The sequence below is a fragment of the Mustelus asterias genome, chromosome 2 (assembly GCF_964213995.1).
Source record: "Mustelus asterias chromosome 2, sMusAst1.hap1.1, whole genome shotgun sequence".
Classification (NCBI taxonomy): domain Eukaryota; kingdom Metazoa; phylum Chordata; class Chondrichthyes; order Carcharhiniformes; family Triakidae; genus Mustelus; species Mustelus asterias.
The window spans coordinates 102,070,238-102,095,745 of NC_135802.1; positions in this window are offsets into that span (position 1 = coordinate 102,070,238).

Below are 25,508 nucleotides of genomic sequence, written 5' to 3' on the forward strand. Positions count from 1 at the left end.
CAAAGCCCCTCGTGCTGTCCAGGAAAGTCAGGAGGTGCTCTTTCCCCAGGATGATAAAAGCAGACCTTCCTGTCTGACCACAGCAGCCTGATTGGAGGTGACAGTGGAGTTTAGTGCCTGTGTGGCCCAGCAGAAAAATGTCCAGCAGTGTCACAAGAGGATAAATGATCTGTGTTCCTCCAAGCTAAATTGCAAAATCTACTCCCTGCAAAGTGACACTCATAAGGGCATCAGGCAAACTAAGTATGTGAGTGCACAGGGATATCAGATAGGAATTTGGACTGCAGTACCCACCAGCAGATGACACACATGCAACTTATCTACACAAACAACTTAAATACCTTTGTACCATTTGTAATGACCATTTTGAAATGTCAGTAATGTTTCTTTGAATGTATTGAAGCACCTCAGAGTGCAACATGATGTATGCAGAGAACCTGAATATTATTGTACTTTGTGTGATTGCCACTTTGAAATTTTTGTAATGTTCTTCAGATATTTAACAAATAAAATATATTTTTGCCTTTTGTATCCAACCTTTTATAAAAAATATTATTCCTTTCTCAAAGTTACATAGGCACAGCAGAGAGAGCATATCTATCTCCTTGCCTGCTCCAAAAATCAATCTAATTTCAAATTGAATCTAATTCCTGGTCCCCACAAGAGAGACACACAAGATCCAAGATCCACACAAGATCCAAGCTAACAAGAACAGGTATTGCACCTGATCCTGGGCTTGATCCTACTTTTCATCTCAGCCAAAAGCCCAAGATGCATGTCTTACCTTTGTATTTGCAAAAATATGCTTTATTCATATAAAATCTGAAGAACACATGACAAAATATTTCAATTTGTTATAACACTAAAGTGCAATGATACTTTACATTTTCTCCAAAGATCAAGATGCACTCTGAGGTGCTTTAGTTCAGTAATGAGAACATTACATATATTTCAGTATTTTCATTACAGGGAGTACAATTCTTTTCACATCGGCCATGTTGCATTCTGGCGCTTCAATAGCATTACGTGCAGTTAGAATTAAACACACAATCCAAGGGGTTTTACCCGGTTACCAGCCCTTCGGTGTACTTTGGCTGAAAGGCCTTAAACAGTGGCTTTTCTCCATTTTGCCTTTGGCGGCGGCGGCTGCTTGGGTTTGTGTTTCCCTCAGCACATAGGACCTTGGAATGTGCCAGTCTGCAACACTCAGTCAAGGACAATTCTTTGCAATTGAAAATTAACAAGTTTATGGCAGACCAAAGAATGTCTTTCACTGAGTTGATGATCCTCCAACAACAATTAATGTTTGTCTCGGTGTCCATCCCTGGGAACAGCCCTTCGAGCACAGAGTCCTCATCACAGAGCTGCTTGGCATGAACCTTGCCAAACACCACGGCATCTCTCTCTAGACCTTCTTTCAAAGCTCCATTCCACAAGGAGGTGTGCAACCGTCTCTTCCCCCACGCAGCCACTTCGAAGGCAGCATGTGGTGGTGCAGACAACTTGGGCATGCATAAGGGGTCTGACAGAGAGTGCCCTTCTCGCCACCAGCCAAGCTAGATCTTGGTGATTGTTTGAAATTTCTGGTGATGAGGTGTGATGCGCGATTAAATCACTCGGGAGGCTGGATTGTACCCGGGAAATAAAGGCTTTTATTACTAACAAGAATGGAGCACACTATATACAATACAATCCCAGACTAAAGGGTCACCAGGCAGTGCAGTGACCTTTATACTCCTCCAGGTAGGCGGAGCCAACTGGAGTGTACCACAGAACAATATCAACAGGTAGAACAGCCCCAACCCTAACCCCAACAGTGACAACAGTAACATATCTACAAGTACCCATAGTGCTGAACATCTATGGTTCAGTACTCATAGTGGTAACCAACTATGGTTCACCACAAGGTGTTCTATCAAATGTCACTGACAGTCTACTCAGGGAACCATCCGACAATATCCACTATTCCACTATCTTCTTTTCCCTCAGGGTCTCGAGGGCATTACGTGCAGACCACTGCTTGATCGCCTTGTGGTCAAAGGTGTATTTTTGAACAAGTTTTAAAATTTGGGGCAGGTGATTCGGCCTGGTCCTTCATGCAGCTTGCCCTACCAGCACCCAATATGAGTCAAGTTGTCAGCAGTCCCCAGGAAGGCCAAAGCAATAGCCATTCACCTCAAAGTCAGGTGCATGCCATTTCTATACAGTCATTAGAGAGAATGTTCTAATCTCTTGCTGGCAGGCAAGTTAATTTGAATGTAATTCCAGTGAGGTGGCCTTTTAATGAGTGTGGATGACATGCTAATTCATGGAAAAGGGCTTCCCAACATTGTTTGGCAGGTAGCTCAACCCGCCATTAAAGCCCCTGGGACAGAAATCCTGAAGTTCACCCAATGTCAGAAAACTGATTTTTCACTTCTCGCCAAATTAAATTTCCCCACTGGCCAAGCTTCTCGCTGCTGGCATGACCAGAACATTCTACCCAACGTTTCAGGTCTGTGACCTTTCACCCCCACCACAATCCTTCTTTTTGCCCTTGCTCCACCCACTCCTTGCTCAAAACCTTTTACAGTTCTAACTTTTCCCAGTTCTGATGAAAGGTTACAGTCCTGAAACACTCCGTTTTCCTCCAGAGATGTTGCCATAACCTGCTGAGTATTTCCAGTATTTTTTGTCTTTATTTAACATTGCTTACTTTCTCTGTCTCTTTAGTTTTAATCACTTGAGATAAGCTTGCCTTTTTGTCGTGTACATGTTCAGCATTTCCCTATTCACTTTTATAACCAGACCTCTACCAAAGGACACATCACCAGATTGAAATATTATTGTGGGACCTTCAGCTAGTTTGTCATTTTTAGAATTAAGCTTTTCCAGGGATTCATATGCATTGCAGCTACTGCCCTGAGGACTGTTTTCATTGCTTGGCTCCTACCTGACGAAAGCACTAATCATCCTGCCAGGAGCTCTGCTTAAATATGGATACATGCCTGAGCAGAGCTTTCTCTTAACTGTTTAACATTTAACTGTGTAGAGAATGGGAAGGGCTATTCCCATTTGCGTATTTACCTTAAGTATTTAAATTAAAACAAATACAGCCCTTCATTTTTATAGTGCCTTTCACAAAGCTGCAAAACACCAATGAAGTACTCCTGAAGTGTAGTCACTGTTGCAATGTAGGAAAATGGTTCGATTTACGCACAGTAACTCCCACGAATAATCATGAAAGAAATGACCAGATCATCTCATTTATTGATGTTGGTTGAGGGATAGTTATTGGTGAGGACACCAGGAAAAACTCCTCTGGTCTCCCTATATTTATGGCAATAGATGGAAGATGCCTGGTGAGTCCAGCATACTTCTCTGAGTACTTTGTATAGCATCATGCTGGCTCCACATCCCACACGGTCACATAGCTAAACTCTTTCAGCCAGTTTTATTCTATTTTGCCAGCTGGTGTCATGACTGGAATTATACTGCAAGTTCAGCATTGATATGAAGTGGAAATCATTTCACAGTGACATTAATCTTCGAATATAAATGCAGTCCAAGAAAATTGGTACAAAACAGGATGAATTGTTGGCCCAGCTAGTATTTAGCCAACATAATAATTATCTGATTCATCTCGATTCACCCTCCATAACAAAGCAACTCGGCAATTAACTGCCAGAAGGTTCTAATGTATATTAACCATTTCACTAGTTTGCAGATCTATTCAACATCCATGAGCTTATTTTCATCCAAATAAAAATAATATACTTGCATTTATATAGTGTCATTAAAAAAAATTCAAAAGTGAGTGAATGTTGTAGTGGGTTACCATATCCTTCCAGCTTTTGAATCTGCATCTAGCCTAGACTGATGAGTAAAAGTTCTTCACACTGCTGGCTGGAACAATCCTATGCAAAATGAGTTCCGCCAGTTTCTACCTAATTCCCAATAGGTGCAGGCTCACAGCACAAAGTGCTTTTAGTTTGCCATTAATTGCTGCTGTCAATCAGATCTGAATTTTCCCTTAACATAAGGAAACAATACTGGTGCAATTATTACATAAAATTATAATTGTTGTCACAAACTTATACCTGCTTTAAATTTGTGTGTAACATTTTCTGTATGATCCGTTCATATTTCCTGCAGCCAGTATTCAAATGAAGCATCTATTGAAGCATTTGTTAAACCTCAATGCTTAAGTGCCGAAAGTCCAAAGGGAGCATTACATGTTGGCAATGGCAACAGCTAGGCAACAATGCACAAATGTGATTAACGGGTGAACTCCAGCAGGCATTGATAGCCTTGGCAATGCAGCATTGAGGTCACATTATTGGAAAACCAGTTAATGACGGCCAGAGCTCAGAAGGCTATCAGTGATAATGTGAATCCAATGGCCAGGAGAAGGTATGTCTGAAATTTGGGGAGACAGTTTTGATTTGAAACAGAATGAATGCTGATAACCATTTTCTGATGATGTAACAATACAAACTGTGAAATATGTGGGGGTTGATTCTCCCCAAAAAAATTCTAAGTGTCGAATTTGCGTAAAAATTAGAGTAAATCATGCTGGTTTTTCAGTGGGAGTTTAAAAAAGGATCTCCCGCACCCTGTGCACTGCAGAATGCCTCAGAATCCTGTTGAAAAGCTGAGGGCAGGGCCTATCCCTGTGGAAGAGATGAGCAGCATAGTACTGAACAGGCCACTGCGCATGCAGCGATCTGTCAGCGCCGAGATTGGCACATGGGCAGTAGCCCGTCTGCCGGTCTCCCAATTGCTGGCCAGCTTGATCGTTGGCCAGCCCCATGACCCCCGGATCACCGGCCCTGTGACACACCCTCCCCCGCCCCCCCCTCATGGCCCAATCGCTGACCACCCAAGAATGCCCGGTCCAGCCTCGCCGCCCCCCCTCGCCCTCAGCCCGCATCAATCAATTTCCCCCCCCCTCCCCACCTCCCACAGCCCCGATCTCCTGATCAACCCCCTGAGCCCCGGTCCACTCGCAGTCCGGATCTCCTCCCCCATGCCCCCCCCACTCCCACCGGCACTGGCAGGCCGAGCCCACCCCCCACCCCGATGGCCAGCCTGACCGCCAGCCTCCCTCCCTCTGTCACTCAGCCCAATTGCAGAGTGGCAGCGGAACCCCCACCTCCACCAATCGCCCCCCCATCAGGCCTCACCTGCCATTAGGCCTCACTCCCTTGGCACAGCCTGATGCCCTGATGCCTGGGCTGTGCCAACGTGCCCCCAGGCATTGGCACTTTGCCCCTTGGGCAGTGCTGGAAGGCCCAGGCTGGCACTGCTAAGGTGGCAATGCCCAGGGGGCACCACACCCCTGGCACCCGACCCTCTGGGGGCCCTCAGTTGCCCCCCGCTTCACTCCAGCTAGGTCGGGCCGCCAGCTCCCAGCAAGTGGGGAGCTATTGTAAACCCTGCTGGAGTGAAACACTCCTGGCAGCGGGGGAGAGGCTAGTGGACCCAAAGATTTCAGTCCCAGGTCTGCAACTGGGATTTAAATAGTATTTAAATAAGGGGCTGCCTAATTTGTGCAGCTTGCCAATTTCCGCCATGGAGCTGAAGGCACTGGATAATCCAGCGCTGGGAGACATGCGGAGGACCGGACACCCAGCATGAATGGGCTCCCGCTAGAGTCTCCCAGCCCGCTGTGATAAAGAAGCAGTGCAGCGAGATAGGAGAATCGCCCCCGTGAAATCTGTAGCATTTGACAAATCAAAAGTAACTTTCTATTGATAGAGAAATTACTCAGTGCAGGAAACTGTTAGGAATATTAATTAAAACAGGGTATAAATATCTTCAAAAATGCCCAGATGTAGAACTGGGGTGAATGGAGCAGAATTGTTTTCTTTCACTCCTTACTGGCAGGCAACCTCAAAATGATACATGTTAATTATATGCTTGTAGTAAGAGTAATAAAGTGCATTTATGGCTTGCAGAATGCAGAGAAGCCAAAATTGCAGAGGATGAGACAGGATGCAGTTGGAATGAGTGCGTGGGAAGGTAAAGGATGGAGGTGCTGGCCCAGCAAACAAGATGATGCCATCCATATCTATGTCATCATGTGTATATATAATAAGCTGCAGGTGAGGAGGAACATATTGGCGTGGGTAGAAGATTAGCTAGCAAACAGGAAACAGGGTAGGATTAAATGGGTCTTTTTCTGGTGACAAGATGTGATGAGTGGTGTGCCACAGTACTGGGGTCTCAACCTCTTACAATTTATATAAATTACTTGTATGAAAAGATCAAAGAAATGGTTGCTAAATTTGCTGATGACACAAAGATAGATTGAATAGTAAGATGTGAGGCGGACACAAGGAGGCTACAAAGACATATAGGTAGGTTAATTGAGTGGGCAAAGACCTGGCAAACAGAGTACAATGTGAGAAAGTGTGAAATTGTCCTTATCGGAAGGAAGAATAAATAAAAGCATATCATCTATATGGCGGGAGATTGAAGAACTCTGAGATGCAGAGGAGTCTAGGGGTCCTACAGCGTGAATTGCCAAAGGCTAGTATACAGGTACCGGAAGTAATTAGGAAAGCGAGTAAAATTGTATTGTTTATTGTGCGGGGGATTGAAAACAAAAGTAAAGCTTCAGTTATACCTGGCAATGGTGAGACCACATCTGGAGTACTGTATGCCGTATTGGTCTCCTTATTTAAGGAAGGATGTAAATGCGTTGGAGGCAGTTCAGAGAAGGTTTACTAAACTAATAGCTGGATTTGGTGGGTTGTCTTATCAGGAAAAATTGGACAGGTTAGACTTGTATCTGCTGCAGTTTAGAAAGTAAGAGGTGATTCTACTCTCAATGCTATAAAAATACCACAGAACCCCCAGATAAAAACATTCTCGGTAGTGTTCAACTCACCATGTTACTGCTGCCACTGCTTCGGGAATGTAGAAAATACTAGTCACCGTGTCCAGCTCACTCCTTGTTTGACACATAAGCCCCTTTGAGTATTCCCAATTTTAATTTATTTTTCCGCCATTGATGGTGGAGCTTTAAGTTGCCTTGGCCCCAAGCCTTGGAATACTTTAAAAGCTGATTTGAGTGTGATGTCATTAGGGTGTTGCACGCTGTTGTTTTACTTTTAGTTTTATATCTTTGCAGTGCAGAAAACAGCTCTTCAATAAACCTGTTGTGTGTTGGTTTGAATCAATGTGTGCAAACCACATCTTTTCTTTTTCTGTGAAAACCCACAACCCCTAACATAGTTAGGACATTACAGTCAGTGAATGCAACTTCAAATGCCATATCCTTCTTACTGCATCACCATCATTTAGCCAGTGAAGATTGCTGCCACCTACACTGAGATGGTGCAGCTCACAGCTAGGCTTGTAAGCGAAGAGAATGGTGATTAGTTTAAATTTGTATGCAATGTGACATGGTTTTGTTAAAAAAATTGGATTGTAATGCTTATTTTTTGTGGCTTTTATGTTTGCATTGTGACCAATTGGACACTCTTATGGTCAGTGACAACGCAAATGTAAGGTTTGGAATTGTTAGTGAATGGAGATTTCTGGTTGTAGTTGCTGGTATTGTCCTTGAATCAATCCTTCCTGGAAAGCTCCAGGAAGAAAAGGCCTGTCTAAGATGCTTCCTCCCTTCCTCCTCCTTTTCTTTCTGCTCCTCCTCACATTCTTGCTCCTTAATTGCTCACCAAATAGTCTATTACAAGGGCTGTTCCCTCATGATGGTGAGGTTGTGAAGCATGCAGCAGACCACAATGATCCTTGACTGACACTCTGCCAAGCACTAAATGACTCCTGAGCAGCTGAGACCACAGAAGCATGAGGGAGAATTTTACTGATCTGCATGAGTTGAGATCACAACAACAAAGGGTGGAAAATCATCGAGAGCCGGGTCAAATCAGCATCCCAACCATATCCTATAATCACGGAATTTCATCAACGGCAGGACTAAATTTGGACAAGCTTTACTACAAACAGGGGGGAAGCAAAGTTAAATATTCACATGTCCCATTAAGGGCTATTTTACCAGGTGGTCACCATTTTGCCAATAGCAGATCGACTCTCTGACAGGTAGAGAGGTCATAATGTGGAGATGCCGGCGTTGGACTGGGGTAAACACAGTAAGAAGTCTAACAACACCAGGTTAAAGTCCAACAGGTTTATTTGGTAGCAAATGCCACTAGCTTTCGGAGCGTGCTGTTCCTTCATCAGGTGGAGTGGGAGATGTGCTCACAAACAGGGCATACAGAGACACAAACTCAATTTACAGAATAATTATTGGAATGCTAATCAAACTAATCAATGCTAATACAGCTAATCAAGTCTTAAAGGTACAGACAATGTGAGTGGAGAGAGTATTAAGCACAGGTTAAAGAGATGTGTATTGTCCCCAGACAGGACAGCTAGTGAGATTTTGCAAGCCCAGGCAAGTTGTGGGGGTTACAGATAGTGTGACATGAACCCAAGATCCCGGTTGAGGCCGTCCTCATGTGTGCGGAACTTGGCTATCAGTTTCTGCTCAGCGACCCTGCGGTGTCGTGTGTCGTGAAGGCCGCCTTGGAGAACGCTTACCCGAAGATCAGAGGCTGAATGCCCGTGACCGCTGAAGTGCTCCCCAACAGGAAGAGAACAGTCTTGCCTGGTGATTGTCGAGCGGTGTTCATTCATCCGTTGTCGTAGCGTCTGCATGGTTTCCCCAATGTACCATGCCTGGGGACATCCTTTCCTGCAGCGTATCAGGTAGACAACGTTAGCCGAGTTGCAAGTGTATGTACCGTGTACCTGGTGGATGATGTTCTCACGTGAGATGATGGCATCTGTGTCGATGATCCGGCACGTCTTGCAGAGGTTGCTGTGGCAGGGTTGTGTGGTGTCGTGGTCACTGTTCTCCTGAAGGCTCGGTAGTTTGCTGCGGACAATGGTCTGTTTGAGGTTGTGCGGTTGTTTGAAGGCAAGAAGTGGGGGTGTGGGGATGGCCTTGGCGAGATGTTCATCTTCATCAATGACATGTTGAAGACTCCTTCTCACCTTCAAACAGCCGCAAAACCTCAAACAGACCATTGTCCACAGCAAACTACCCAGCCTTCAGGAGAACACTGACCACTTGAATGCAGGTGATCTCACAGCAGTCGACAGGAGGGAGATATTTTTGAATTTATTTTGCCTGCAGGGGTTTTCCCTCCATCAATATCATTTTTATGTGTTTTAAATGGCAGATTGAGCAAGCAAGCAGCTTCAAAAGGATGACATTTACCCCATGGTGCAGGATGTTACTGACTGCACAAACATCAATTGGCAGATGCAATGTGTCAACTCTGCCATATGTTGGTGTGCAACCATAGACAGTGAATCATCCAGGTCAGTGGCTAATATCTTGGCAGGAATCGTAATGCTTTCATTCTGTGGTAATTCAGAAAGAAGTTACTGCCAGGGTTGTTGTCCTACTAGGTGCTACTGACTGCACAAACATCAATTGGCCTATCAGGTGTAGGCTGCAGGGCCCTTGCCTGCCTTAGTAGTGATCACTATTTCTGCTGGTGCTGTTGAGACTGCTGATCTGCTCGTCCCCTGATTGCAGCCGAAACTCTGAGGGGGCAGAGTGGCCGCCCTGAGTAGGACAACAACCCTGGCAGTAACTTCTTTCTGAATTACCACAAGATGAAAGCATCACGATTCCTGCCAAGATATTAGCCACTGACCTGGATGATTCACTGTCTATGGTTGCACACCAACATATGGCAGAGTTGACACATGGCATCTGCCAATTGATGTTTATGCAGTCAATAACATCCTGCACCATGGGCTAAATGTCATCCTTTTGAAGCTGCTTGCTTGCCCAATCTGCCTGGCTTTTGGAAGAGAGAATGAAAGATCGTCCCCTCTGTTGAAATAGAGATTCTCAGTGACTTCCCTAATGTAACAGCTGATGGCAAACTGCAAGATGTTGCAAATATCTCCAGCTCCAACCTGAAAGGAACCAGAGACATTAAGCATTAAGTCCATTGCTATGATCACCTTCAAGTTTATTGGTAATATGTTCATTGCCCTGCTTTGAAGTAGCATTTGTGGGTGCAGAAAATGACAGATTTCAATGAGGATGTCCTTACATTGAGCTGAAGTTTACGCTCCTCAGGGGCGGGATGATAGGTGGGCAAATGCCTAAAATTGCAGTGGACCTGTGCTTGACACATGCATTCCTGTCCCATACCCGTGGGTATTAAACCCATGGCAGGGGGAGGCGTTAGGTAGTCCGTCCATCTGTGGGCCAATTAAGAACCATTTATAGGTATTCTCCTGTCACTGCTGGTATTTTACACATGGCACGGGAGGCTGACATCAAGCATCCAGGTCACCTGGAGAAGCCTGATGGCCTTGTGGCCAGGCTGAGGGGTGGCTATTGGTTGGGCACCCTCCACAAGTAATTGCCATCCCACATTTCCCCCCTAAAACTCAGCCTATTGTTCCTCACAGACGTGCAGGAGGAAAATTGTTCCCTGATCACTCTGGATGGATATGACCCCTGGCTCAAGACCCACCTCCATCTTCAAGCAGTTTATTCTGCTCTGCGTGGCATCGACATTCTCCAAGCCAGTAAAAAGTATGTCAGCACTTATCACACCACTCCCTGTAGACACTTGTAACCAGAAATAACTCTGGAAGACATCAAAATACCTGTAGAATCATAGTAACAGGCAGGAAAAAAATCAACCTGCCACTAATCTAGAAGTAATTGATGATCTCTTTAATATTTCTGGTGAGGGATCCTCACTGCTGCTGAATGCATTTTCAGCTGTACAAGAGGGGATAGACTGGAGCATTAATCTCCATCATGGCAGTGCTGTTGTCAAATCAGCTCACTGACATCATAATATATCTGCTCTGCATTCTTTCAATGAATGTTAGTTGCACACGCACAAATAGCCCAGTTGACTTCATCACATTGACACATACGTGTAATTAAAAACACAACTTATCAAATTGTACTGTATCTAAGTTTAGTGATGAAAAGTCTTAAGTTTGTATGTATTATTGGAATGTTGTTAAGAAATCTCTAATTTGGCATTCAAGTGTCAGACGCTTTAATGAGGCTTTAAGAAGGAAAAAAGCACAGAAATGAACTGAGGTTCTCGTTGGAACACGTTGCATTTGTGCTCCAGCGAATCCAGCATAAGCAGTAAACAGAAGCCAAAACATTGACACTGATTGGCCAAAATGATGGCCTGAGGGCTAGAATTGTAAGAAAAGGGTCCGAGTCAAGGTTAGTTTGTTGTAGGGAAGCCATAAGTACTTCTTCCATTGGTCACGAATTATAAAGATAAGGTGTAAGTTGAAGTTAGGTTGTTGTAGGGAAGCCATAAGCTCACTCCCCATTGGTCAGAAGTTACAAATATTTGGGAAATGCTGTTAATTGTATTTATACAGGTGCTCAGAATTAGGCTGAATGTTTTTAAAGTAAAGTTTATTTATTAGTCACAAGTAAAGCTTACATTAACACTGCAATGAAGTTACTGTGAATGTTGCAAAAAGTTTCTTAAAAAAGGGATAAAATAGGTGAGCAGCACTGGGGTCTTTGCATTTGCCAAGGGGTAACATTGGCCTGAAGAGACTAAAGGTGGCTCTTGCCATAAGAGAGTTAGGAGAGTTAGTTGATAAATAAGATTTGGGGTTTTTCGCAAGAAACCCAGAGTCTTGGCCAGGCATTACCGTGAAAATCCATTAGTAAGGCTAGCGATTGTATTAAGAATCCAGGAGTGAGGCGAGAGATTGCGTAAAAATCAAGAAATAACTATTGGTTTGAAAGTCCAAGGTGTCAGTCTTAGATTACTATTCAATTTTATTATTAGGACTAGAGGTAGTTGTTTTCAGAAGAAATTGAAAGTGAAATCTGCCTTCGGAACTCAGCAGCTATAGACAGAGAACCAGACAGAAAGAGAAAAAGCATTCAGCAAATTAGTGTGAAATAGACTAGGAAATCGGAGTTGATTTCTTAAAGCTGCAAAGGATGTATGTGCATTATGATTAAGTTGACTAAAGTGGAATCTTCAAAACCTTGTGAGTCATGAGGCTATGGACCAAGAAGGGAAGGCCACAGAAGTCATGGGATCCACAGAAATTGCCAATAAGATTATCCCCAACAAGAATTTTCTTACTCTGGTTTAGTATAGGATTCAAATCTTAACAGCCCTCACCAAGATGCAAACACTGTGATTAGCTGCAGAAGTTTGCATGATTGTACATATGCCATTTTGGTCCCCAAACAGCCTCGAAATCGACAATGATGTCCATCAGGCTTGGTGAGTCTTCAGATGACTCAGGAGCCAATTCTGGATCCACAAGTTGTTCCGTTGTGGGGGCATATTATTGCACAGGGGATTCCCTCTCCTTTCTCTGCCTCACTGTGAAGTTGCTGAGCCTTGAAGTGGCTTGCATTTTGATGGTCCAGGTGGAGTCATGTCGAGCAGTCCACAGTCTTCTCTTCCCAGTCAATGCCCTTAATGCCTCCATGCTTTAGAGTGGCTTTGAGCGTATTCTTACACTTTTCTTTTGTCTACCCTTTGAGCTTTGGCCAAAAGAGAGCCGAGAGAAGAGAACCTGCCAGAGGAGGCAGTTTCTGGGCATCTGAATGCAATCCATCGGAGTTGGTTGTGCAGGAGCAGGGCTTCCTTCGCTGCTGGTAGATGCAGCTTCACGGAGGATTCTAGCATTGGTCTGGCAGTCCTCCCATTTAATCCCCAGGATTTGATGCAAGCACTGCCGATGGAAGCTCTTAAGGATCTTAATGTGACATCAATAAACAGTCCAGTAGAGGAGGGTGGTCAACACAACAGCCTTATAAGCCAGGACCTTTGTTAACTTCCAAATGTTCCAAAGTGCTGAGTAGCAAACTGGCCCCTGACCAGTGTTATTTTAAAGACTAAGCATCCAAATTGTCAGGAAGGTGATTATGGATAGTTTCTGCTATTGCAAGGTGTCTGGAAGTGCTCTGGAACATTTTGTGGTGTGTCATGTGGAATTCTTGGATTTGCCATGCAGTGATGGTACAGTTTCACAGGGATGGCAGAGATTTAGATGACCTGAAGGCTGCAACATGTATGAGAGCAGCAAAGGCAGTGCCTCTGTGTCTGCCACACAATGAGGAGAAGTGGCTACAGGGAAGAAAAGAGCTGTGCCCTCCCCTCAGCCAACTTGTTACCAGACTCCTCTATGTCCCTTGACAGTGATAACAGACTGTCAGGTTAGTCAGCCAATGCACCCATTGATGCGTATGCTCATGCTTTCTGTATGCTGTCTCATTGAGACCCTCTGAGTGCTCTGCAACAGAACTCATCTGCAAACTCACTCCCTGGGAGTTCACAAACAAACCATCCTTTATTTCTGGCCAGGCTGCAGTTCACTCATGCCCAGTAATTCATCACTTGCTGATACTAATTCTAGGCTAGCCTCCAGGGTACATGCAGTGCCAATATCTGAACTGGTGGCTGTGAGTGTCAGATCAAGTATTGGGATCTATTAATCAGTTTTATGCTATTGCTCTCTCTCTCTTTCCTCCTCCTTGGGTTGTGTGGCAGGCCAGTCAAGAGATCTTGGGTATCTGAAAGCAGAAACTCATAAAGAGGAAGTTTTGTGTGAGGGAAGGAGGGCATGGGGAGGAGGAAGCAGGAGGTTCATCATCACACCATCTGCAGCTTGTTAATGATGAGAAATAGCAGGATAAGGGTGAGCTCGGATTTGGGAAGGGGCATAAAGCAGCAATGTACAATGTTCTCAGTGATGTCAGGTGAAAAGGGTTGAGCCAGAGCCAGCCCCATTGATGCTGAGAACCCTGTCCTCCATAGGCTCAGGAGGAGGTAACCTTGTCCCCCACCGGCTCGACTCTGTTCCATTCGATAGTGTGTTACCTTGCCCGCAGAAAAAGGAGGGAAGAATGTTGGTAATTGCGTTGCACTGTATTTGGATAAGATGCGTGCCATAGTTGATAGATGGAGGTATGTGGAAGCTGGGTGTGAGGCTGGTGGCATTGGTGGGTGTGCAAGGGTGAGGTGCAGTATCTGGATGTTTAGCGTGAGTCCTGAGTTCCAGAGATTAGTTAAGGCTGAGTGATGAGAGTGCGATATATTGAGCAGTGTGAATGAACGGTGGTGTGGTGGGTTGGGAAATGCCATGTGAAGATGCATTCACTGACCTTGACTACTTACATGAGGTCATTAGACTTGTGGCATTACTACTGTGTCCTTGGGTTCAAACTTCTTGAGTTGACCTCCCTGACCACCGTTCCCATTCCGTTCTCAGGGTGGTTCTTGAAGGTCTCCTGGCCCCTACAGAATCATAGCACCTCTTTGCCTGCTGAATTCTATTTCTAATGCCTGCATTTGTGACCCTGGAACCCTTTCTCTGCCCTGGTGTTCAATTTTTCGTGCATTAAATTGCAGAATTATTTTTCAGTGCAGCTTTCCTTTAAGAGGAGCAACTGCCTTTTAGAGGAGCAGGCTGACAGCACCACATGCTATCAGCATAATGCTGCTTAGCTCCCTGCAGAGCACAGTGGCAGCCAACAGCACAGCGGATACTTCAGCCCCACATTTTAATCATGGTACTGAGGTGGCAAATTCATGTGCTGCTCATCTTCAATGGAACTGGTATGGACAGGTCGCTAATCAATATCCCAGAGTCTCAAAATTGGGATAAGCTGATCTCTAGCCCCTAAAGTCCAGATAGCAAAAATGGCAGAATAAGTGGGGCTACAGCACACAAAGATATGGACATCATGACCCATATCCAAGTTCGCAGTGCCCCATGTGCACAACTTCAGGGTTGTAACAGACTATTAATGCTGTATTTCTATCCCATTTGCATCTAATAATGCACCAGAGAAGGATCTGGCACATTTTATTATATAAATGTAAGTTTCTGTTTTGTTGGATTGTATTATTTTGGTGGACCAGAGGGCAGTTGCAGGTAGCTGCTTTCTAAAGTGAGACCTCTATTTCATTACTAAAATTAGCTTTGCATGAACTGATGGCCAGGGATCTTCCTTTCTGGACTCGGCTGCTGAAGTGGGATTGATTTCTGCTGGGGGTTGCGAACTTGCACTGTTCAGCTTATCAGATATACTGCCATCAGGAGCTTATGGATTCTCAAGTCAGCAAGTTGCCATCCCTGCGGTACCATAGGGGGTCGAAGGTCCGGATGGCATATTTTTAAAGGGCAGCTGGAAAGCCTGCATAACCACTTCCACCATTTTCCGGCCACTGCTCCATCCTTCCCCGCTAACCCTTCCTCCATTCTTTGGTCATCCTTTCTATAACTTTCACTGTCATCACCCAGTGTCAAGCATAGGATGGCATTTATCAAGAGGAAAATGCAGCAGCAACTCATTGTTAATCACTTTCACCAGGTGCAGGCCACTTCTGTGCATTTGTAAAAGTGAACTTCCTAACTTCTCACTGGTGGGGAACTTAATTTGGAGGAGCAACTTAATTCCGATGAGACGGTTTTTTTAATCCATTCATGACTTGCGCAAACAGGCAAAAGAGCTTCCCAACATTGCTGATCGGAAAGTTTGACCCACCTTTAACCCACCAAGGAACTTAACTGCGAAAATAAAAGCGGATTACTGCAGATGCTGGAATCTGAAACCAAAAGGGAAAATGCTGGAAAATCTCAGCAGGTCTGGCAGCATCCGTAAGGAGAGAAAAGAGCTGATGTTTCAAGTCCAGATGACCCTTTGACAAAAATCTGCTGAGATTTTCCAGCACTTAATTGCTAAAGTTCATCCTGCCATCGGAAAACCGATTTTTGGCCTTATGCCAGATTAAGTTCCGCTGTTCACCACACTTCCCGCTGCAGGTGGAACCGGAAGATTACGTCTTTTGTGCCATTTGTTTTATTTATTTGTTTGCTTTTCTGCACTGTTTATTATACTGATGGGTTTCCCACTGAGAATCTCTTTATTTGAATTGTTTCAGAAAAATGTCTCAAGTGAAGGGATTTCTGATTGCTCACAAGATGCTTTGTGTTGGCCCAGCATTACCTGCACACTCACATCCACTATGAGAAGTAAACATGCTTTGATTTTGTCAACGATTAGAGCTCAGATAATATCACTAAGATAAGTATTGAACCATAATGTTGGCCGCTTTCTTGGAAGCTCCTCGTCATATAACTTACTGTCAGTGGGTCTGCGTAAACTATGAGCAACAACCAACTTGCTGGCTAAACCTGTCCAAGATGTTATCAAACATATTCTCAAGACACGGTACAGTATGGCATATCTAAATGTCAATGGCTATGAGGTACAATCTGACAGAGATAGGATCATTATAAAGTCAGGTACATAGCTTTCAGTGACTGCGCATCAAGGAGGCTGTCACACACTGAGTAACTGGAATGCTCACTGTGGCCTGAAGCATGATTCCACATCCTTGTAGCATTCTGCAAGGAGGTAGAATCAAATTTCAAGGAGTTGGCATACAACTTTAGTGCCACTTGCTAGCATTGTCCTTGCTATAAAGCACCTTCTCCAATTCAGTAAGAAGTCTCACAACACAAGGTTAAAGTCCAACAGGTTTATTTGGTAGCACGAGCTTTCGGAGCGTCGCTCCTTCATCAGGTGATTGATCTCCAATTCAGCAGCCATCAAACAGATCTTTGCCTGAAGCTTGCATTTCCTTTCCCTTACTTTTGCCTTACACATCTTCAAACCTGTTCTATCAGCCTTGCTACGTATCCTATTAGAGGAGGTGTGATTGCCTGGAGTACTTTTGAATTTTCCAGATTTTGTTCCCTAATTGGCTTTGGGATTTATCAAATTGTTACCCTGCCCCAGGAGATAAAACAACTCCAGGTGGGAGGGAGTGTATGCATACTAGCTGTTGCATAAGGCATCACAACTATGGCCAGAATTTTATGTGCACACCTGACCCTAACTTGCATGAGAAGATGTTAGATGAGCGTCCCAACATCATTGCATATGTGAGCAATATTACAATGAGCGGGTGCATACGGGAGTTGGAAGTGCACCCGCTGACACTTTAAAGCCATTGATTTATCAATTGAAAGGAGTTTTACATTGTCCATGCGATGTTGCAGTGGTTGCATGGGCAACATGGGCAGGCAGCCAACATGTTTTCCTTGAGTTCTCATCCAAGAGTGGGGAAAAAGACCCCTGGAACAAAGGCTGTCTCTTCAGGTTTGAATTTTTTGCTTTGAAATTTATATGGTTTAAAATGTTTCTCTCTCATTTCTGCTGCATTCCATGTGTAGATATTTTTCTTTTGGAATACATTCTCTTATCATCTTTGTTTGAAGATTATAACACTCTTAGGTGCATGTGACAGTGCCTTGTGCATTTCTGATCATGGGTATTGTATAGTCAGCTGGTGGGGCCGCCTCTGAGGAGGAAGAGAGCAGTAGGAGGGAGAGGTGGCTAGGTGACCCCAGGCAGCACCCAACAAAGGAGGAGGAGGAGTGGTGCAGGCACAGGTGGTGCAGAGCCAGCAGGGAGTAGAAGGCGGGAAGATCCTCAGAAGATGCTATCATCTCAGCTAAAATGGACTGGCAGCGCTCTGCCTGCCTCAACGGGTTCATGGTCCAGTGCCAAAGGAGGCTCCACCTCTTTAGGGACACTGTCACCATCATATATCATATGATTCAGCCAGAGATTGCCTCCACCTGTGTGGGTGACCATCCTAGGCCAGTAGATCTGAAGGTCACAGGCTGGACTGATCAGGGGGAGTACTGCAGTATCTGCCAGAGCACAGGTCGATAATAGTCATTGCCTGCTGTGCTCTGCACAATCTGGCTTTGGCAAATGGGAGCCCACTGGATGCTGCTGATTTCACGGTAACTCCAGATACTGTGGAGGATGAATCCAATGATGGGTCTGCTGAGGAGCCCAGGGAGGCACAGGGTGAAAATGTGGAGGCAGATGTCAGGAACATTCAGAGAAGCTGTGACACCAGAGAGGCTTTGACAATGTGCACCTTCAGCTGGGCTGCCATGGCTTTGGTTCCTGCTTATACCAAGAGAACTGCCTCCATACAAGAAATTTGTGATGCACAAACCCCAGGACCCCAAATACCAACCGCAGCTGATGCAATAAAATTCAAAGCCCCTGCCACCCCACCTATAAGAACCATCACAATACTCAGGCCAACTAAATCAATGTTTATGTAATACTTAAAGAAACAAGACACACAATTAACATTTTCAGGTGCTGATGATCACACCATTAAGAGAGTTTTGAAACATGAACAGAAATAAAGTCACCCGTGAGAATCCCCTGTTGTGCTCAAGGTGTCTTAAACGTACGCTTACGGGTGCTGCCTCTTGGTGGCCTCCCTCCCTGCTGACAGTGGCATTGGAGACAGACTGCTGACTCTGCTGCCATGTCAGTCCTGTTGACCATGGGGTGATTGTTCTCTGGCCAATGGGACCTGAATGGACTGGACCTGGGAGGGTGGACTCACCTGATGAAGGAGCAGCGCTCCGAAAGCTTGTGCTGCCAAATAAACCTGTTGGACTTTAACCTGATGTTGTGAAACTTCTTAGGGTGGACAATGCCATGGCTGGACACTCCTCAATGTGGCCTCATCACTGGCAGAGAGATGAAGCAGTTGCTGTCCTCCTCCAGAGTGCCTTGAAAGGAGCACTCAGAGGTGACATTCAGCTTGTGTGCCAGCATGAGGTCCATTTGAATCACCCTGCTCATTGTTAATCAATGATCACATGGCAGGGAGACTGATTCTGTTCCTGGTACTGCCTGTCCCTGACAGTCACCACTCTCTCAATGGAAGCGGCTGCTTGCTCAGTGCTCAGGGTCAACTCACTGTTCAAGCTCTGAATGGACTCCCCCCTGACAGAAATCATGGCACACAAACCCTCAGAGAACTCCACCCGGTCTCCCTGTGTATCCCACTGGACATCCAGCATCTGCCGCCTGATGGACAACTTCAAAGGCTCATCATCTCCCTCGGGCTCAGCATGATCCTGGTTTCCAGCAGCCATCTAACCGCTGGTGCATGGGGCACTCTCTGCCTCTGCCAGCTCCTAATGCGAGTATACTGTGCCCTTCCCACTGTGCCCTAACCACTACGATGGGAGTCAACAAACTTAAGCCCACTGACGTGCTAGTCTCTGCGCTGATACATGGTTCAGAGAGAGGTTGTGATGTAGGTGCGGGTGTAAGTGTCCTCCTCTGGGGTAAAAGGAGTTTCCCAGGGTCCCAGGAACCTCTTGCAAATGGAGCATCTGTGGGAGGAAGAGAAAATGTCAGTTATCACATAGTCAATGTACATGCTAGGCAGGTTGATGAGACAATGGAGAACAGCAGCATTATGCCATCTTTATTGGAGGATCATAGGGCACTGATGCTTGACACCTCCATTTCAGCTGAAAAGACCCTATCTGCACACTGCATTCTTACCTTCCTCAGGGACACCTGCCTCACCGTGTCTGGTGGAATGAACTCTGCAGTGGCATTCTAACTCTCAGGCGTACATCTTTTTGCAGCTGAGTACCAGGCAATTGGGCTCCCCACCACTTGTTCTTCGGCACTCCACCATATTTTGGTTTCTCTTCTCTTGAAAGGGAAGAACAGATTTCATCATAAGTGTTCCCTCTCCCAGCCTAGTGGCCTCCTTTTCCCATCCCTAAGCATGAAGCTGTCATCCCTGGCATTGACCTCCTCTATGAGGATGCCAAGGTACTCATCCGTGAAATGGGGCAGTGCCCACCAGACATATCCTCCCAACTTCCTTGCCCGCTAAGTGCTGAAGCTATTAACACTGTGGATATTTCTTCTTTGATCCTGTGAAGAATGCTCCTGCAGCCTTCCCTGACAATCCCTGGCAGCCTTCAGGATGCTGCTTGCAGAGATTTTAAAATCCTTGCCGGGTTTCCATTGGACCCGGCGCCCTGCTCGTTTCCACCCCCATCCACTTCATCCAGCCTACCTATGGACATGTCACATGCTAGGCAGGTTTTAATTGGCCACCCAGTGTGAAATCATATTGACAGTGCAATCTCGCCAGGAGCAGATTCCCCTCTGGGCCTGCTGAATTTGCATACCCGACAAGCACAATATTCAACTTCTGTAAAACAGGTAGGGTTAATCATTAAGAAATGATTTACTTCTAATAGGTTAAAATTGACTGTAAAGTTAAAATGGAAACCTAGGTCTCAATATTTACCCTCTATGATGGGTGGGAGAAAGAAAATGAAATGGGAAACGTATCTTGAATCTGCTGCAAGTGCAAAATCTACCAGCAGTCTTGGGAACATTCAGCTGTTGATAGGCAGAAACTCATTAACCTATTTAAATCAAGTTCCCACAGTGCCACTGGAGGCTTGAATTAAAATTAATATTGCTACATGGGCTTCCCAGCTTTTGGAAAACCCTGTTTAGTGAAGGGGAGGAGGAAACTACCGGCTCAAGATGGTAAATGCTTTTTACAGCACTCCTTGTGGGCCAGTAAGAATCGCTCCATCTTTAAGTCTGCCCTTTGTCAAACACAGCCTCTCTCTCCCCTGTCGCAAATAGCATAATCCCTTCAAACTCCTTGAATATCGAGGCCCTGGCCTGGGGAGGACCAGATGTGGGATTTGATGTGAAAGATAGGAACTTTCTAGAAGGCACATGATGGAAGGAGGGACATTGAAGATAAATGGAGAACATAAAGGTACAGGAAAGGGAAGGCATCAAAGCTGAATACATGGATATTTTTAGTTGAAGAAAGAAAGGGCAAACTACTGGTAGAAACACCAGACCAATCCGCTGGCAATGTTCAAAGTTTTAAAGTAAGAAAAGCATCAGTCAAGTTTTAATAAGAATAGAATAGAATCCTTACAGTGCCGAAGGAGGGCATTTGGCCCATCGAGTCTGCACCAACCACAATCCCACCCAGAACCTATTCGCGTAACTCCCCATATTTACCCTGCTAATCCCCCTGACACTAGGGTCAATTTAGCATGGCCAATCCACCTAACCCGCACATCTTTGGACTGTGGGAGGAAACCCACACAGACAAGAGGAGAATGTGCAAACTCCACATAAACAGTGACCTGAGGCCAGATTTGAACTCAGGTCCCTGGCACTGTGAGGCAGCAGTGCTAACCACCATGCCACCCAATACTACTGGATATATATTTAAACTATGATTTTTATGTTTGTTTCAAGCCCAAATAATCCATCACCCCACACGGGACTTGAATCCACAATCCCTGTTTCTAGAGGCCAGTGCCTTATCCTTTAGGCCACTGGAGCTCTACAGGTAGACAAGATTATTATCACAAGAGCTGAGGTGAGGCAATAGCTAGGGAACAGTTTTTATAAGGTTATAACAGTTGGGATAAGGAATAGAAAACAATGAGATCATTAACCTTTAGAAAGGCAAATATCAAAGCAATTCATGCACACAAGTGGAATTTGGAGCAACGTTAAAGAAGGGCTGAGTATGAGCTAAATAAAAATGGGTGAAAATATGATTGAGAGATTAGTGATAAATGCAGAATGAGATGATGTCGGAGTAATAGGGGACAAACGAGGCCATCTAAAATGATAGTAAAGGGGGAAATAAAGTTATGAGAGATAAAGGAAAGAGATTCTAATCTTGTAAGCTGCCTGGGGTGAATGATCAGCATAAGGTCAGCCTCAGAGAATGTAAAAGCACCGTTAAAAGGGCAAAGCAGGCAAATTAAATTTGAATTACTGGAGAAATTAAAACAAATGCCAAATATTGTTTAAGTGTATTAGAAGAAAAAATAAATGAATACACATGAGTGTAAAATTACTGGTAACAGAAACGGGAATCAAGATTCATGAAGATATGGGCATAGGCAAAACTGAAACAAGTTTTTCAGTTCAGTGAATATGATGGTATAAGGGCAGAAGCAAAATTGATCCAGGGTGTATAATATATTTAACATTGCTACTAAGCTGGTACCTGCATAGCTGAATTAGATCAAGTAAATATGACAATGGGTCAGATTGAGTAGACTCAATAATTTTTCAGAACTCACAACTAGCAACACTAATGCAGAGAATTGTAGGGATTTGCGAGATAAAGGGAACCAAACTAGAGGATAGGAAAGGCAGTATTCATTGTTAAAAATAAAACAAAGTAAGATCCAGGGAACTATAATCTGACATCAACATCAAATAAAAATTCACAAACAATTATCAAGGACTAGGTAGTAAAGAATTTAGAGGGAAATTTGGAACTAGTCACTCTAGTTAATGCCTTCTCATAAACAGGCACACCTGAAGAGCAGCAGCAGCGTGAGGGACCAGCACAACCTTCCCATCCACAAATGCTATTTTCATGGATTATCAATAATTATAGCTTAGTTGCTGATTACTTTTGATTAGCTCTGTTGGAGTTTGTGGAAACGCTGCTTGTTTTGAGGAGATGCTTGCACTTGGTGAAGTCGGCAGGAAAAGGAAGCTGTGTTGCAAATGGGGAAAGTGTTACTTGTAACTGCAAAGGCTGTGGGCATACCATTTACTCCAGTCATGGGACTTTAATAGCGGTCCTCCTTGGGCTGCTGATGAGGGGAAAATCATGCAGAGGCAGCAAACAAGGAGGCAATTTCTTATATGGAGAGGAGGAGAGAGAGAGAGAAGGGCTTCTCACAGGAGACCTTATCAATCGAGACTACACTTGGAGTACTGTAAATAGCCTTGGTCCCCTTATTTAAGGAAAGATATACTGGCATTGGAGGCAGTCCAGAGAAGGTTCACTAGGTTGATCCCGGTATGGAGGTATTTTCTGATGAGGAGAGATTGAATAGGTTGGGCCTGTGCTCACTGAAGTTTAGTAGAATGAGAGGCGACCTTATTGAGACATATAGGATTCTCAGGAGGCTTGACAGGGTTGATACTGAGCAGTTGTTTTTCCTTGTGGGAGAGCCTTGGACCAGAGAGCATAATCTCAGAGTTAGGGGTCGCCCATTTAAGACAGAGATGAGGAGGAATTTCTTCTCTCAGAGGGTAGTGAATCTGTGGAATTCTTTACCGCAGAGGGATATAGATCATTAAGTATGTTCAAGGCTGAGATAGACAGATTTTTAATCACTAAGGGAATCAAGGGTTATGTGGATAGGTGGGAAAGTGGAGCTGAGGATTATTTTATCTGGTCATTCATGATCTCATTGAATAGCAGAGCAGACTTGATTGGCCAAATGGCCTACTTCTGCTCCTACATATTGTGGTCTTATAGTGTCTTTGAACAGAAGGCAGCATATAAACCAGGCATATGGCTTTGCCAGGATGGTTATCTCCCACATTCTGTTGGGAGCCATTGACTGGCTTTACAGGTGCTGCATGTCAATACGGTGATTTACCAAAGCCAAACAGAAGAGGCAGTTGATGTGCGACATTGCCCAACATGTCATGCTGGTGAATGCCTGCTATCTTGGCAGCAGTCATTATGTGTCCATTTTGCGTCAGTCGACAATCTTTCAGCCACCATGTCAAACCAGAGGGTGGTGGCTGGGTGACAAAGGTTATCCACTCAACATCTGTCTTATGATCCATCTCTGCGATCCAATAGGTGACATTCACAAAATAAGCATGATGCTGTCACAACGAACATCATCAAATAGACCATTGGGGCACTTTAGAGGAGCCCTACACTACTCCCTGGAGCAATTCATGGTGGACCATTGCTTTCTCCTTGGCCTTCATGAGGGAACATCATGAGGAGTTCTGAAGAATGGTCATATTGGACTCAAGGTTATCTATGTTTCTCTCTCCATAGATGCTGCCAGATCTGCTGAATTCTTCTAGCATTTTCTGTTTTCACATCAGATCTCCAGCATCTGCAGTATTTTGTTTTATCATATGAAGGCACAACCCCGATACCAGGATTTGGCAAGAATCTCAGGAGGAGGAAGAAAGGAAGATTAGGTGGGGGAAGAGGAGGAGAAGGAATAGAGGAGACAGCCATTAAGTCAATGTTCCAAATGAGCTGCCTGTGAGTGCATCTTTCAAAGCTGGTTCCTGAGCATACAACCCCAGATTCCCATTTGACAATTGACTCACACTAACATCCCTCTTTTATGAAACATCACAATGTCCACTTGGCCAAATCCTGAAATAAAAGCCACCACAAAGCCAACCATTTTTCATCAACTTTACGCAACAAAATATCCAATATTCTATACAAATCTCATCTACTCATACTTGAACATTTCCTTCCTGTGGTCTTGTGGGTCACTTTGCCGGTCTGAGGGCATGATTTTCCCTTCTTGGACTTAGTCATGTGGTGGAGGTGGAGACAGAGAGCGTTGCCTGACACAGAGGCCGGGACATAATCCCAGCATTATTTATTATGTAGTTGGGGGTTCCCCAAAGTATCATGTGGCTGGGCGGACTAGATGGTGTGCGCTCAGCTGTTGTATGCCATATTTAAAAGGAGCCTAGGCAGCAACATACTAACAAGGCCAATCAATATGACAAGAAGGGGACAGGGACATCTGGTGCCAAAATTTAGTTACTCATACAAGTATCCCCCTCAATCAGGTGGAGGCCAAGATGGACGTCCTGTACCCAGCTGCTGGGGAAGGAAGCCAAGCAGTGAAACCATCTCTGCATAAGAGCACATCACCACCACAGTAAGTGTCTGGGGCCTCCAATGCAGACCAGTCCTCCAATGCTGGGGGAGAATGAATAATCTCATCTGTGCCACCTAGGTAAGTGTACCCTCAGCTCCTTACACTAACCACAATGAATGATACAGGGGAAATAGTCCTCAGTGGCAATGTCATAAAGTCATGCCTCATAGTGCCACTGCATTCCATCAACATTGTACCTTCCTACCCTTCCTCACAGAAAACACTCACGTACTGTCTGGAAGGATGATAGGGTGGGGGAGTAAGAGGTTCAGGTGTTGAGGGGTGCAGCAAATGACATGCCTCTTTGAGCTTTATCCCTATATCAGGATGGGCTAAGCCTACTGAGGGTGGTGGCCCTGAATCCTTTTTTCAATCTGCAGTGCCTCAATAACATGCCACAAAATCCAGTGGGTTCGCTCTAAGACTGGAAGGATGAGAGAAATGACATTGCTGTGTAAAAATGGATGGCAAGTACAATTCCTGTCAACCCCATCTTCTCTATTCTCTTTGAGCAGGAGAAGTTAAGCCATAACCTGCAAGAGAGGTAGAAGACAGGAGGAGGTCGGCCACACATGAAGGAAGTGACAGAGTTTGAGGAATAGGTGGTCCAGCTGGCAAGGGTGGTGTGGGACTGGAGCACTTACAGATGGCAAGATTGACATTTGGCCTCCAACCAGTAAGCATCCAGGCATGCCATAGAAACCTAAGGGCCAAGGGAGCCTCCATGTTGGAGACAACTCACGCTATCACTCGCTTTCTCCTCTGTTGCTTACAGGTGCCACCAGAAAGAAGGCATGGTTCAAGCCACAAGAAGCCCTGTCCTGCTCCAACACAAGTCCAAACCTGGAAAGCAGTGAGGACATTACAGAGGAGTGAAGTACAACTGTAGAGCCATCACAGCACCCTCCAGCAGCCCA